We start from the raw sequence: 16,436 nt of genomic DNA on the forward strand, positions 1-16,436 counted from the left end.
GAATTATACAGTATGTAGTTTCTTCAGGTTGGCGTCTTTCACTTAAAAGTATGCATTTAAATTTCTTTCATGACTTATCATGGCTTGATAATTTATTGTATTATTGCTTCAGAATAGTGCATTGTGAGGATGTATCAGATTTTGCGTATCTGTTCACCTACTGAAGAATATCTTCATTGCTTCCAGTTTTGGGATTTTTTGAATAAAGTTGCTGTAAACACTCATGTGCTGGTCTTTGTGTGGACATATGTTTTCAGAGAAATTGGGAAAATGCTTAATAGCATGATTGCTGGATTATATGGTAAAACTTTATAAGAAATTTCCAAACTGTTTTCCATAGTGGTTATACCATTTTGCATTCCCATCAGGAATGAATGAGAGTTCCTGTTATTCCGTGTCCTCACCAGAATTTGTTATTGCACACTTTTTGGATATTAAGCATTTTAATAGCTGTGCTGTTGTATGTAATTGTCTTAATTTGAAATTTCCTAATTACAAATGATATTGAGCATCTTTTTTATCTGCATATCACTATTTAATGAGTGAAATATCCATTCAAATCTGTTGCCCATTCCTTGTTTAGGTTGTTTGTTTTCTTATTGTTTAATTGTTATTTTGATGTTATTGATTAGATTAGTCTAGGAATATGAATTAAGTCAAGTGGGTTTTTAATGTTGTTTTTAAGTCTTTTTTATCCTTATTTTCTTTTGTCTTTTATTCTGTCAATTACTGGAAAAGGATTGTTGAAACCTCTAACTATAGTTGACTTCTCTGTTTCATTGCAGTTCCATCACTTTTGCTTTATATATTTTGAAGCACTGAAATCAGATGCATGCACATTGAGGATTCTTATGTGTTCTTTTTTTGTAATAATAAACTTAATTTTCAGAGAAGTTTTAGATTTACATTTACAGAGAAATTGCACTGAAAGTATAGGGAATTTCCATATTACCCACCCCCACATACTCATAGTTTCCCCTACTATTAACATCTTCCATTACTGTGGTACATTTGTTACAATTGATGACCAATGTTGAAGCAGTGCTACTAGGCAAAGTCTATAGTTTACATTATGGTTTACACTTTGTGTTATACTGCTGTATATGCTTTGAAAAATGTACAATGTCATGTGTCCATCAATGCAGTATAATGCAGAGCAATTTCATTGCCCTAAATATGCCCTGTGTTCCACCTATTCTTCCCTCCCCTTCCCTTTTGAACCCCTGGTAACCACTATCTTTATATCAGTGTTATAAGTTCTTCCATTAACACAAGATAATAACAACTATAGCAATTAATCTACTTTGGTTCAAAGTTAACTCCCCCTTATGTTTGTTCATTCCTCAGTCTTGTGGGATTGGGGATGATGTCTGTGCTGACTGTTTCAGGCTGAGAGGGGACTTAGATATTATGTAGCAGATGGAAGGAATTGTATTGCTTGCAGTTGTAGATATTCCTTAATTTTTGGGATGGCACTTGACCATCATCAAATCATTTTTGATTGTCTAGAACAAGCCTAAAGAACTGGAGAAGAGGAGGAGTTGGCTACAACTCTGCTGGGATTCAGGACTCAACTGGCTTATGAATAATATGAAGATTTAAGTCTCTGAGAAATAAATTTAATAGGTATATTGAATATTATAGGTATAAATAAAAAGAGTAGAAGAATCATGAGTAGGGGGATTATAAATGAGTTTCTGTTATATTGGGGAAATAGATGATCATATATTCCCAAATAGGATCTGCTGAGGGGTTGCTAATTTCATGAAGTTGTATACCTTGCTTCTAGTGTCCAGATATCCCTAGAGCCCTTGGGAATACTCACTCTTATTTGTGGCTTTGTTACTGTGGCAGTGAAATCTGCCTGAGACCTGAGTAAGTGTAACTCTAGAATGACCTCCTGACTCACTTTGAAATTGCTTAACCATAAAAACTCTTCTATTTAATGTTCCCCTTTTGGTCTAGTTCATTTTCAAAATGCATCACTGGTTAGCTCTTGGTAATAGTTGTTCCTTGTCAGGGAGATCTGTCCCTGGGAGTCATGTCCCCGTTGAGGGGGAGGTAGTTTGTTTATTTGTTGAGTTTGACTTAGGGAGAGGCCACATTTGAGTAACAAGGTGGTTTTCAGGAGGTAACTCTTGGACAGTAATTATAATTAGGCTTTAGTTCACAGGACTAAGGGTTATAAGTACAAGCAATAAGATTGAGGGCTTTACATATTGACCTGTTTTCTTAGGCAAGGCTTATTTATTACAGAGATTTTTACCATTTTATTTGAAAAAGTAGCGGGGCTTACCCAGGATGGAAGTTTAATATTTTGTTGGCTACTCTGTAGGCCTCTATTTATTGAGAAAGCATACCTATGACAACATGAATACATTCATATACCATAGAAGTGTTTTTTAAGTGCATTTCCCCCCATATGTCACCCTAATATAAACACCCTGTACTAGTGATCTAACTTTGTTATAGATTCTGAAAGCACATTCTTATTTTTGTCTTCTTAACCACAATCCTTGGTCATCCCAGATTTCACTGAGTTATACAGTCACCTGTTTAAACTTCTAGTTTTCCTTCTAGCATCATGAATGGTGCAAAACTTCCTGTTTCAACCATGTCCACACTCAGCACTGTTAATTAAATTCATATTGCTGTACCACCATCACCTCCATGCATTTACAAACCATTACTATCAACCTAATTAAATTCTGCACAGATTTAACATCATCTCACCAATCTCTATTCCCCTCTATTTACTGATAACATATCTTCCGGACTTTATCTCAGTGAGTCTACTCATTATCCACAGGTCAAATCAGAGAGATCATGTAATATTTGTCCTTTTGTTTCTGGCTTAATTCACTCAACATAAGGTCCTTGAGGTTCATCTATGTTGTCACATGTGTCACTACTTCATTTCTTCTTATAGTTGAATAATATTCCATTGTATGTATATACCACATTTTGTTTATCCATTCCTCTGTTCATAGGCACCTGGGTTGCTTCCATCTTTTGGCAATTGAGAATAATGCCACTATAAACATGGGTGTGCATATATCTCTTCATGTCCCAGATTTCAGTTCTTCTGGGCATATACCTAGTAGTGGGCTTTCCACTTCTAGTTCTATACTTAGATTCCCAAGGAACCACCAAAATGTACTCCATAGTGGCTATACCATTCTACATTCCCACCAATGGTAAATGAATGTCCCTATTTCTGTACATCCTCCCAACATTGGTAGTTTTTGGTGTTTAAAAAAATTTTTTTAATAGCAGCCAGTCTAATAGGTATGAAATGGTATCTCATGGGAATTTTGATTTGCTATTCCCTAATAGCTAGTGATGTTGAGCATCTTTTCAGGCTTTGTAGCCATCTGTATTTCCTCTTTGGAAAAGTGTCTGTTTAATTCTCTTACCCTTTAAAAAAAATTTTTTTTTATTTTCTATTTTTTTTTGCAGTTTATTTTTTATTTTTTAAAAGATAATTAGAAGAAGTAGACTTGATCTAATGGATAGGGCCTCTGCCTACCACATAGGAGGTCCGTAGTTCAAACCCCGGACCTCCTTGACCCGTGTGGAGCTGGCCCACGTGCAGTGCTGATGTGCGCAAGGAGTGCCGTGCCACACAGGGGTGTCCCCCGCGTAGGGGAGCCCCTCGCACAAGGAGCATGCCCCATAAGGAGAGCTGCCCAGAGCGAAAGAAAGTGCAGCCTGCCCAGGAATGGCACCGCACACATGGAGAGCTGACACAACAAGATGATGCAACAAAAAGAAACACAAATTCCTGGTGCCACTGATAAGGATAGAAGCATTTACAGAAGAACACACAGCAAATAGGGGTGGGAGAGAAATAAATAAAAAATAAATCTTAAAAATAACAAGATACTTAGATTACATAAGTGTTACTTAAAAAGTTTAGGGGATTCCCATATGCCCCACTCCCTATCCCTTCCACACTTTCCCACATTAACAACATCCTTCATTAGTGTGGTACATTTGTTACAATTGATGAACACATATTGGAGCATTGCCACTAAGTGTGGATTATAGTTTACATTATATACTCTCTCCCACACAGTTTTGTAAGTTACAACAAGGTATATAATGGCCTGTATCCATCACTGAAACATCATTCAGGACAATTCCAGTGTCCCGAAAATGCCACCATATTACACCTATTTGTTTTTTTAAAAAAGATACTTAGGTTACATAAATGTTACATAAAAAATATAGGGGATTCCCATATGTCCTGCTCCCCATACCTCCCACATTTTCCCACATTAACAACATTCTTATTTAGTGTGGTATATTCATTGCAGTTGATGAACACATTTTGGAGCATTGCCACAAACCATGGCTTAAAGTTTACGTTGTACTTTACACTCTCTCCCACCCAATTCTATAGGCTATGGCAAGATATATAATGGCTTGTATCTGTCATTGCAGTGCCATTCAGGACAATTCCCAAGTCCTGAAAATGTCCCCACATTGCACCTGTTTTCCCTCTCCCTGTCCTCAGAACTTTTAGTGGTCACTGCCTCCACATTAATGTTATAATTTCTTCCATTGCTAGAATCACCATAAGTTTATAGTAGAATACCAATAAGTCAACTTTAGTCCATAGTTCATTCCCCAATCCTGAGGATTCTGGGATGGTGAAGTCTAATTGAGAGGGGGCTGTCATCCATTTGGGCTGCTAGATGGGACTCACTTGCACTTGTTGACTCTCTTTGTTCCTTGGTATGGTAGTTGTCCATCATCACCTCCTGATTAGTTGTCCTGGGTGAGACCAATGAATTGGAGAGTAGGCATTGCAACTCCATTGAGATTTGAGGCCCAGCTGGCACATGGACAACCCAAAGATTTAAGTCTCTTGGACATATACCTACCAATTCTATTAATTATAGGTTCAAATAGAAAAGCAGAAGAGCTATGTGTAGGGAAACCACAATTGAGTCCAACTCTGTTACCCTGGGGAGCATAAATTCCAAAGTAGGGCCCACTGGCAAGGCACCAAACTCCTGAGCTATCTGCCTGTTCATATGTCTCCTGAGCCAATAGGAGCCCTGTTATTTGGGATAATATCTAGTTTGGCAGTCAAGGAGATCCTGCTGAGATGTGCATAAGCTAAACCTCTGGAATGACCTCCCAACTCATTTTGAAGTCTTTTAGCCATATAAACTCATTTGTCTTCACCTTTTCTCCCTTTTGGTCAAGGTCTTTTTCCAGTTGCATTGCTAGTTGATACTTGGTAGTAATCCTTCAGTGCCAGGGAGGCTTATCCCTAGGAGTCATGTTCCACACTGGGGGGAAGGCAATATATTTATATGCTGAGTTCGGCTTAGAGAGATGCCACATTTGAGCAACAAGGAGGCTCCCAGGAGGCAACTCTTAGACTAAGTTTCCATTTCAAGAATAAAGGTTCATAAGCACAGTCATCAATATCAAGGGCCCATCAGTGGAACATCCTCTTTCACTAGTCATTGCCCCTGTCCTTGGGGGATTCTTGGTCTTCCATTAGACAATGTGGCAGAGCTCCCAAGGACGGGAATTTGATATTCATTTGGTTATTGTGTGGATTTCCACCTGCTGTGACAATGCCCCATGAACATTTGAACATATTTATATACCTTATATATATGCCCAGGTGAGCTTCCTCCCATGTATCCTCTCTTACTGACACTCCACACTAATGTTCCTCCCCTGCCATTGTTGTAACTCTTCTGTCATCCAAAACTTCCTAAAAAATGAAGCCAACAAAATAGCCAAATACAAATAAAGAGAAAATGAAATAATGATAGTTTTAAAAATAAGAAATAAAATACAAAATTTTAAAAAAAATTTGGAGTAATAGAAACTAGTGAAAAAACAATTTTTTTTTGACATTTTGCCTTTGATCACTGTCAGATCTGTTGTCCTATATGTACAATGACATTTTTTTCTGTTTATTCCCTTAGTGTCTTTTTTCATTTTGTTTTCAAAGAAGTTTTAGGTTACTGAAAAGTCGCATACTGACTCCCATATGCTCAACATCCTCTCCTTTTTCCTCCTTCCCCCATTAATAACCTTTTATATGGGGATGGTAGGTTTGTTACAACTGATGCACAAATATTGAAATATAGCTACCACCATGGTAAATTGTTTACATTATGGCTTATATTTGGACCATATAGTTTATAAACTTTGATGCCATTCAGCATGGCCTGTATTCATCATAGCAAGATCATATAGAATACTTCCATCTCCCCCAAAATGCCCCCTGTTCCATCTATTCTGTTCCACCCTCTACCTCTCTTTGGGACCCAAGGCAACTACTAGGCTTCAGTCCTTGAAGGACAAGATTCATAGTTACTTGCAACAACCTCGAGGGCTTGACACACTAGTCTGTCCTCCCCTATTAGGCACCGCCCATGCTTTCAAGAGACTCCTGCCCCTTTATTTGAAAACTCAGTGGGCCCTCCAGGATGGGAGTCCACTACCTTGCCCCTCATTATATTGGTCTCCACCCACTGATATAACTCACTATGGCAATATGAACACTCACACACTCCCTAGAAGCCTGCCCCAGGTGCACCCTGTCCCTAATGCCCTCCACATCCAACACCCGTAACCAGCAACCTTCCCTTGCCATATTGCCAACAGAGCCTTTCCAACATTGTAGTTTCAGCCATGTACCCACCAATCCCCAGTGTTCACCTACTCTTCCCTAACCTTCCTCCGAGTTCCATGGACAGTCCAACCTTCCCCTCCACCCCCTGACAAATCACTACCCAGTCCAACCCAACAGTATCATTACTCCACTGTCATGCCCCTCCACCTTACAACTACACACTTCCACATTATCATAGATTTTGCCCGTATGGGTGTTAGCTCACAAACTTCCTCTCCCTTTCTATTTCCTGTACACCTGTCTTCCAGACTCTAGCTCTGTGAGCCTGCTCAATTTGCTTAATTCTTATCAGTGAGGTCATGTAATATTTGTCCATCAGTACCCCGTTTGCTTCACTCAACATAAGGTCCTCAAGATGCTTACCCAGGAGATGAAGCAAGATAGTGGCTGAGTGAACTTGCCTTGCGGTCTCTCCTGGGAAGAGGCGGCTGGGCGCCACTGGAGGTTCTCCGAGGACGGGCTTTTTCGGGATTTTGCAGAGCAGGAAGTGTCTGGACATCGATTTGGTGGAAAGGTGCGGCAGGGAACACCTCACATTTGCTGGGTTTTCTCATCCTCCACTGCCTCATTTCTCTGTGAACTGATTTAGGCTACCTACACTATCCCCTTTCCCCTACATCTTGATATCTGCCATCATCTACTGTCTCTCCTATATTCCACCTCCCACCTCCCTTTCTTTGATCCACAAAGTGTCTAACTCTTAATTTCTAATACTTTTGTTTTGTTTTCTGTCTGTTATCCACTCCTGAAACTATTACCTTTCTTTTCTCTTTCCCTCTCTCATGAAAACAATAGCTTTTTAGCTCATACCATATTCCTCCCATATTCAGTCATCTACCTCATAATAGGTACTCTACCTACTGCTATAACTCTACACAATTTACATGATCTAACCTCCATCCTCCCAGATCTCATATTCTTGCTTTGTTAACATATATCACCAATACTACTTTACACTTTTTCCTTGCTTACACAATTGCCTTTCCCTGGCACTAATACTTTCCTTTAAAGTGAACTTAACCAGCAACAAGAAATTAGAATACGAAGAACAAAGTGACAAAGAGAAGATATAACACTTACCCAAAAACAACAGCTAATTAATCTCCAAGAGTAGACAAAGAAGCTAAAGAACTGATTAAACCCATCAAGATAATATGATGACCAGACAGCAACAAAAATCTACAAACCAAACCAGTAATCAGGAAAACATGGCTGAATCCAATCAACAAACCAAAAATCAGGAAGGGGAGCAGAACTTCGCACAAGCAATGAAAGATCTCAGAACATTTATCACTGACAAATTTGATGAAGTAATGAAAGAGGTTAACAACATGAAGACAACACTTGGAGGGGAAATTGCAGACATACGCAAAAAGATAACAGATATGATGGGAATGAACACCACAGTTCAAGAGATCAAAAATACACTTGCAGCAAATATCAGCAGACTAGAAGAGGCAGAGCAGAGAATTAGTGATGTGGAAGACAGTACATCAGAAATCAAACACATAGTAGAAGGGATCGATAAAAAGATAGAAAAAATTCAGCTAGGACTTAGGGACCTGAATGACAATGCAAAATGCTCAAACATACGTATTATAGGCATTCCAGAAGGAGAAGAGAAGGGAAAGGGGTCAGAAGGTGTGTTGCAGGAAATAATGGCTGAAAACTTCCTAAATCTACTGAAAGAGACAGAAGTACATATCCAAGAAGCACAGCGCACTCCACTAGTCATAAACCCCAACAGGCCCACCCCAAGACATATACTTGTCAAATTATCCAATGCTCAAGACAAAGAGAAATCCTAAAAGCAGCAAGAGAAAAGAAAACCATCACATACAAGGGAAGCTCCATAAGATTAAGTGCTGATTTCTCATCTGAAACCATGGAGGCAAGAAGGCAGTGGTATGATATAGTCAAGGTACTAAGGGAAAAAAATTTCCAACCAAGAATACTCTATCCAGCTAAACTAGTATTCAGAAATGATGGAGAGTTCAAAATATTCACAGATAAACAGAAACTGAAAGAGTATACCAACAAGAAACCTCCCCTTCAAGAAATTCTAAAGGGAATTCTGCAGGAAGAAAGGAAAAAACAGAACAGGCAGAGTTGGAGGAGAGTATAAGAGCAACAAAAAAAGACAAAAATAGAAGGAAAAAAATACAAACAAAATATGGCAAACACAAATCCAATCAAAATATGGCTAACATAAATAATTCCTTGAAAGTAATAACATTGAATGTCAACGGATTAAACTCACCTATCAAAAGATTCAGACTGGGACATTGGATAAGGAAATATGACCCATCTGTATGCTGTCTACAAGAGACACATCTTAGACCCAGAGACGCATGGAGATTGAAAGTGAATGGCTGGAAAACAATCATACAAGCAAACAATAACCAAAAAAAGGCAGGAGTAGCTATATTAATATCGGACAAATTAGACTTTAAATGTGAAACAATTGTGAGATACAAAGAAGGATACAACATTTTAGTGAAAGGGAAAATCTGTCAAGAAGATCGAACAATCATAAATATTTATGCTCCTAACAAGGGTGCCTCTAAATACGTGAGGCAAACGCTGGAAAAACTAAGTGAAACAATAGATGGCATCTACAATTATACTGGGGGATTTTAATACACCACTATCTACCTTGGACAGAACATCTCAAAAGAGAATCACTAAAGAAACAAAACATTTGAACAGTATATTAGAAGAGCTGGATCTAATAGACATATATAGATCATTACACCCAAACACAGCAGGATATACATTTTTCTCAAGCGCACATGGATCATTCTCCAAGATAGACCATATGCTAGGCCACAAAGAAGGCTGAATGAATTCAGAAAGATTGAAATCATACAAAACAATTTCTCTGACCACAGTGGAGTCAAGCTGGAAATTTGCAAGGGACACAGGCCCAGATTTCACACCATGATTTTGAAATTAAACAGCACAGTCTTAGAAAAACAGTGGGTCAAAGAGGAAATCTCAAAAGAAATCAAAGACTACCTTGAAACAAATGATAATGATAACACAACATACCAAAATTTATGGGATGCAGCAAAAGCAGTACTGAGAGGGAAATTTATAGCCATAAATTCATATATCAAAAAAGAAGAAAGAGCAAAAATTGAAGAACTAACTGCACATTTGAAGGAATTAGAAAAACAACAACAAAGTAACCCAACAGGAAGAAGAAGGAAGGAAATAACAAAGATAAGAGCAGAACTAAATGAAATAGAAAATAAGAAAGCACTTGAAAAGATAAACAAGACCAAGAGCTGGTTTTTTGAGAAGATCAACAAAATTGACAAACCTTTAGCGAGACTAACAAAGAAAAAAAGAGAGAAGATGCAAATACACAAAATAAGAAATGAGAAAGGCGATATCACCACTGACCCCACAGAAATAAAGACTATCATAAGAGGATACTTTGAAAAACTATATTCCAACAAAAATGACAATTTAGAGGAAATGGACAAATTCCTAGAAACACATAAGCAACCCATATTGATGAAAGAAGAAATTGATGATCTTAACAAACCAGTCACAAGCAGAGAGATAGAATCAGTCATTAAAAATCTCCCAACTAAGAAGAGTCCAGAGCCAGATGGCTTCACAGGTGAATTCTACAAAACATTCCGGAAAGAACTAACACCAATCTTGCTGAAACTATTCAAAAAAATTGAAACAGAAGGAACATTGCTGAACTCCTTCTATGATGCCAACATTACCCTAGTACCAAAGCCAAACAAAGACACCACAAGAAAGGAAAATTACAGACCAATTTCTCTAATGAACCTAGACGCAAAAATACTTAACAAAATACTTGCTAATCATATCCAACAACACATTAAATGAATTATACATCACGACCTAGTGGGATTTATTCCAGGTATGCAAGGATGGTTCAACATAAGAAAATCAATCAACGTAATACACCATATAAGCAGATTGAAGGGAAAAAAAACACATGATTATATCTATAGATGCAGAAAAAGCATTTGACAAAATACAGCACTCTTTCTTGATAAAAACACTCCAAAAGATTTGAATACAATGAAATTTTTTGAACATGATAAAGAGTATATACGAAAAACCTAAAGCCAACATTGTTTATAATGGAGAAATCCTAAAATCCTTCCCTCTAAACTCAGGAACAAGACAAGGATGCCCGTTGTCTCTGCTCCTATTTAACATAGTCTTAGAAGAACTTGCTCAAGCACTGAGGCAAGAACCAGATTCACATTGGAAAGGAAGAAGTCAAAATTTCATTATTTGCAGATGACATGATCCTATACATAGAAAACCCTGAGAGATCTACAACAAAGCTTCTAAGAACTCATAAATGAGTTTAGTAAAGTCACAGGTTATAAGATCAATGCGCAAAAATCAGTAGCATTTCTGTATACCAATAATGAGCAAGATCAGGAGGAAATAAAGAAACAAATACCATTCACAATAGTAAATAAAAAAATCAAATACTTAGGAATAAATTTAACTAAAGAGGTAAAAAACTTATACACCGAGAACTATACAAGACTGTTCAAGGAAATCAAAGAAGACCTAAATAAATGGAAGAATATTCCTTGTTCATGGATAGGAAGACTGAATATTATTAAGATGTCTATCCTACCAAAACTTTTCTACACATTCAATGCAATCCCAATAAAAATCAACACAGCCTTCTTTAAGGAACTAGAAAAACTAACTATGAAATTTATTTGGAAAGGAAAGAGACCCCGAATAGCCAAAGACATATTGAAAAAGAAAAATGAAATTGGAGGAATCACACTACCTGACTTCAAAACATACTACAAAGCTACAGTAGTGAAAACAGCATAGTATTGGCATAAGGAGAGACACACAGACCAAAGGAATCGAATTGAAAGCTCTTATATAGAACCTCACATATATAGCCATATAATATTCGATAAAGCCACCAAACTCTCTCAACTGGGAGAGAGTGGCCTATTCAACAAATGGTGCCTGGAGAACTGGATAGCCATATGTAGAAGAATGAAAGAGGATTACCATCTCACACCTTATACAAAGATCAACTCAAGATGGATCAAAGACCTAAATATAAGAGCCAAGACCATAAAAACCTTGGAAAGCAGTGTAGGGAAACATCTACAGGACCTTGTAATAGGCAATGGATTCATGAATAGCACACCAAAAACACGAGCAGCAAAAGAACTAATAGATAAATGGGACTTCCTCAAAATTAAAGCCTTCTGCACCTCAAAGGAGTTTGTCAAGAAAGTAAAAATGGAGCCCACACAGTGGGAGAAAATATTTGGCAACCATATATCTGGTAAGAAACTTATAACTTGCATATATAAAGAACTCATATATCTTGAAAATAAAAAGATAAACAACTCATTTAAAAAATGGGAAAAAGATTTAAACAGACACTTCTCCAAAGAAGAAATACAAATGGCTAAAAAGCACATGAAAAAATGCTCCAAATCTCTAGCTATCAGGGAAATGCAAATCAAAACTACAATGAGATACCATCTTACTCCCATAAGATTGGCAGCTATGAAAAAAACAGAAGAATACATATGCTGGAGAGGATGTGAAGAAAGGGGAACACTCATCCACTGCTGGTGGGAATGCAGAAGGATCCAACCATTCTGGAGGACAGTTTGGCGGTTTCTCAAAAAACTAACCATGGATTTGCCATATGACCCAGCAATACCACTGCTGGGTATATACCCAGCAGAACTGAAAACAAGGACACAAACCGATATATGTACACCAACGTTCATAGCAGCATTGTTCACTATCGCCTGCGGTGGCTTTTTGGTTGGTAGAGGTGGGGTCTGGCTGCAGACGAGGGGTTGGTCCAGCTTGGGACGAGGGGTCGGTCCCGCTTGGGATGTGGGGTCGGTCCTGCTTGGGACGAGGGGTTGGTCCGGCAGCAGACGAGGGGTCGGTCTCACAGGGGTTGCGCGGTTCGACTGACGGGGTTGCCTGGCGAAGCCGGCGACGAGGGGGTCGCCTGGAGAAGCAGGCGACGAACTGGGAACAAGGGAGGCCAGGCCCTTGTCGGGGGCTCTCAGGACTGGAGGGCGCACGGCAGAAGAACTACCGCGGAGACAAGGTAAACACACAAGTCCAACTTTATTGAGGGAGAGGCAACAGTTTTATAGGGGCTGGGGAAGGCTGATTGGTCGAAGCCACGCCCTGTTCTGATTGGTTGCCGGAGAAAGGTCAGTGGGAGGTACTGGACGGGGGAGGGGTGGTGATTAGGGATTGGCTGTTGCTGTTGCTGGGGGAAGTGGCAGGGTTTAGTGATTGGTGGCTGCTGTTGCTGGGGTAGAGGGCAGACTTGAGTTTCCCGCCCATGCCTGGCTGTTGCTGTTGTCGGGGGGGGAGGGGGAAGGCAGACTGGAATTTTCTGCCCTGCGCCTGTGCAGGGAGAAAGAAGAAGAAGGGTGTTGCCTCATAAGGCATCGTGTGGCACTATCCGGGAGGAGGGGCGGCCGCGGAAGCATGGCTGCCGAGAAGGGGAGACCCAAGGGCACTCTGCGCCCATGCCGAGCTTCCTTCAGGGGTGGCGGTGGGCCCGACCAACCACCCTATTATGGGGGCAGCGGAATTAGGCCTACCGCGGCCACTCCCCCGCCAGGCCAGCAAACCACACTTCAGCCCGAGGGGTGACCGCATTTCCCCCTTCTTTTCAAATAAGGGCCAGGATGGCAGCAGCAACAAGTAGCCGAGGCCCAAGAGGCAGTAAGCAATGAGGGAAATGGGGCTGAAGAGGGAGGTGAGTATGACAAGGATCTAAATGTACAATTTGGGGGGTGGCATCTTGCCGTTGCAAGCAAGGGTGGCCAATGTCCAATTCTCGTTGATCCCGGTGGCTATAAGGTCCATCTGCTGTTAAAAGTCCAGGATGGCAGCGCGTTACAGGTAGTTGATCTCTTCTTGGTGGCAAAGAGTGGCAGAGGCAGACTGTGTGATGGTCTGGAGGATCGCAGCGGTGAGGACAAGTCGCGTCAGGGCACCAGCGGCGGTGGTGGCGGCAGCATCGGGAGTGGTGGAGACGTAGGCGAGGACAACAGGAAGGCCAAAGTCTCCACGGGCGTGAGAGAGGCCGATGTTAACGGGGCGGGCCGACATGGGGCGGCCCAATCTGCAACGCAATGGGGGTTCAAGCAAAAAAGGAGGGGGGCGGTGGATGAGAAAGGACGCTTTGGATGGCTGAGAAGAGGAGTGAGGTCGAGACAGGAGGAAGCTCTGCAGAAGTATGGGGAGGCAAAAGCAGAAACGTTATTAGATGCTAGAAAGTAGGCCGCGGGCCGGGGAAAGCGGGTTGCGGGCCGTTTAGTGGGGCTGGAGCTGCTTGAAAGCGATGGCGGCATGGGGGGCTGTGGTTACAGAAGACTTGGGGCACCTGCAGGAAGAGTGAGCAGGAAGAGGTCGGGTAGGAGGAGGCCAAGAAGATGAAGTGGGGGGGATGTCCTCGGCAGTGGCGAGTCGCTGATAGCTGACCTGTACGAAGGGAGAGAGACTATGTTAATTGGCTCGCCAGCATGGTGAGGGTTGCGGTGTCTGCACTGATGGTAGAGTGCGAGCAGCGAACGGACTTCAGGGTTGTATGGTTGCCTCTCGGGGTGGAGGATGAGCTGGCTCAGTTGGTGCTGGATCACTCGCATTTGGCGCCGTTCCCTGCGGGACATCCGCCTGCTGCTGCTGGGAGGACAACATCACTGGAGCCTCCAGACTCCAGAGGGATGGGGTGCACCCGGAAATACTCGAGCATATTGAAAATGGACTGGAACCACAGGTGCTGGACTCAGCACTGGCCCTCCTCATTCAGTGACAAACGCAGGTGCTTGGACTTGCCCTGGAAGTTGAAAGTGAGGACATATTTGCCCTGCCTCGTCTCACTCTGACATACCAGGAAAACGCCGTGGGAGCCAGTACCTCCTGCCAGCACTAACTGGGCAGCCTTGAGTTGAGAGAGCATCCCATGGAACCAAGGATATCCTGAGAGAGGCTTGTCCCCCTCACCTCCCTCTGACTCTCTCTGGAACAGAAATGACCCTGTGCCCATTTCTGGAGTGTCCAGGAGAGGGTAGGGAGCTGAGAAGGGATGAACTGTCCCTGCTGGAGGTCTCTCTTCAATGGGGATGCAAGGGGGTAATTCTGGGGGAAGCAGTTCCATTGAGTCAAAATGGGAGGCAGCAATGGAGGCAGAACTGGGGGAGATGGATGCGGAGGGACGGTCTGAGAGGCTTCCATATGGCCCCTGTGTCAGGCGGTTATTGCTCTCGCTGGGTCCCAGCGGCAGATCCTGGCTGGGCAGACTCTCTGAGTGATTCAGGTAGGGCAGCTCCAGGCTGTCTGTGTTCTCCCTTGCAAGGAATGAGGTCCCAGAGGCCAGAGGGAGGGTCATGGGGCAGGGGCTGGTGGCAGGGCAAGGTCCTGGGCTCAGGCATTTTTGGATATTAGACACCCAGGCCTTCACATGTAGCGCATCGGCTGTCTCCAGGATATACTCTGAGGGGCCTTCCACCTTAACCACGAATGTGTTCTCCCAGTCAGGCATCTCCAGGGCTGTGGTTGTTCGGACGTCTGTTATAGTGGAGCAGGGAATGCTGAGTCAGGGCCGAGAAGCCTTGGGTGGTACAAAGAACTCCAGGCGACTTCCTCCTCCTCCTCCTTCTCCTTCACTCCGAAGCAGTAAGCGGCACTTCTGCCACTGAGGTTGCCCTCCTCCCCCTGAGGTAGGCCCGGTTGCCCCTCCTCTCCGGCTCACTCCAGCTGGGTCAGGGGCTGCCTCTTCAGCCCCCATGAAACTCAGCAGCTCTTCCCTCTGCACCATCCCTGTTCCATCTTTGAAGGCCCCCCTCTCTGACTTAGTCTCAGCCTCTCAAAATGGTGAGTCCATCTTTCCCCAGGGGACATCTCATCACCAACCAGTCCCCTACCAATGGTCCCAGCCCCACCAGAGGAGTTGGAGTTGCTGTTTCCTCCTAAGACTGGGGGGCCTGAGGAGGTCTCCAGGGGCCCAGCTGGAGAGGGTGGGTCAACGGTCCCCCACCACTGCAGAATTCCACGGACTGAACTGCGGACGGAGCGACCCACTGAGCGGAGGGAGAAGCGTTTCTTTAGCTTCAGCTTCGAGGAGGTCATAGAAGAGGAAGAGACTGAGGAAGTGAGGGGGCTGGCCAGGTCCTCAGATGACCGAGAAGGGCCCAGCACAGCCAGGGGCCCACCCACCCTGCAGCTCTCAAAGGACAGGTCATGTGGTGGGATCTCCGCTCCAGGACTCAGGGGAGCCAAGATGGGTGGTGAGAGGGAGCCAGAGGCCCGGGCCAACTCAGCTTCAAAGTGCTGCAGGAAGAGCTCAGCAAAATGGCGGGAGAAGGCAGCCTCAGCCCCCGGCCTCGCATATTGGGGGTGGGAGGCCAGGTAGAGGCGGAAATGGAGGGCAAAGTCCAGGGCAGCAGCCCGGGCATGGGACTCACAGAACTCGCGCCTTGCAGGGGCGGAATACGGGTCCAAAAATAGGCTAGAGGGGGCCGCGCGTGCGGCAGCTTGCCACGGATCAGATGGAGGGGGCTTCCCGGGGGAGGCAGAGCCGTGGGGGGCTGCTGGCGTGGAGGGCGCGAGAGGAGCCATTGCCCATGCGGTGTTACAAAATGGCTGCGGGCCGTCCCCAGCGGTACTACAAAATGGCGGCGGGCCACAAAATGGCCGTGGACTACAAGATGGCCGCGGACCGCTTTGCGCGGAGGGG

General features: G+C 43.0%; 1 protein-coding gene and 1 pseudogene across 1 annotated transcript in view; one reads left to right on the forward strand and one right to left on the reverse strand.

The window, feature by feature from the left end:
* Positions 1 to 16,436, forward strand: part of KCNN2 (potassium calcium-activated channel subfamily N member 2) — a 523,285-nt gene that overhangs the window by 37,120 nt on the left and 469,729 nt on the right. The window lies entirely within an intron of this gene.
* On the reverse strand, positions 14,337 to 16,318 carry LOC101430436 (SH2B adapter protein 1 pseudogene; annotated as a pseudogene).

The sequence above is a fragment of the Dasypus novemcinctus genome, chromosome 2 (assembly GCF_030445035.2).
Source record: "Dasypus novemcinctus isolate mDasNov1 chromosome 2, mDasNov1.1.hap2, whole genome shotgun sequence".
Taxonomy (NCBI): Eukaryota; Metazoa; Chordata; class Mammalia; order Cingulata; family Dasypodidae; genus Dasypus; species Dasypus novemcinctus.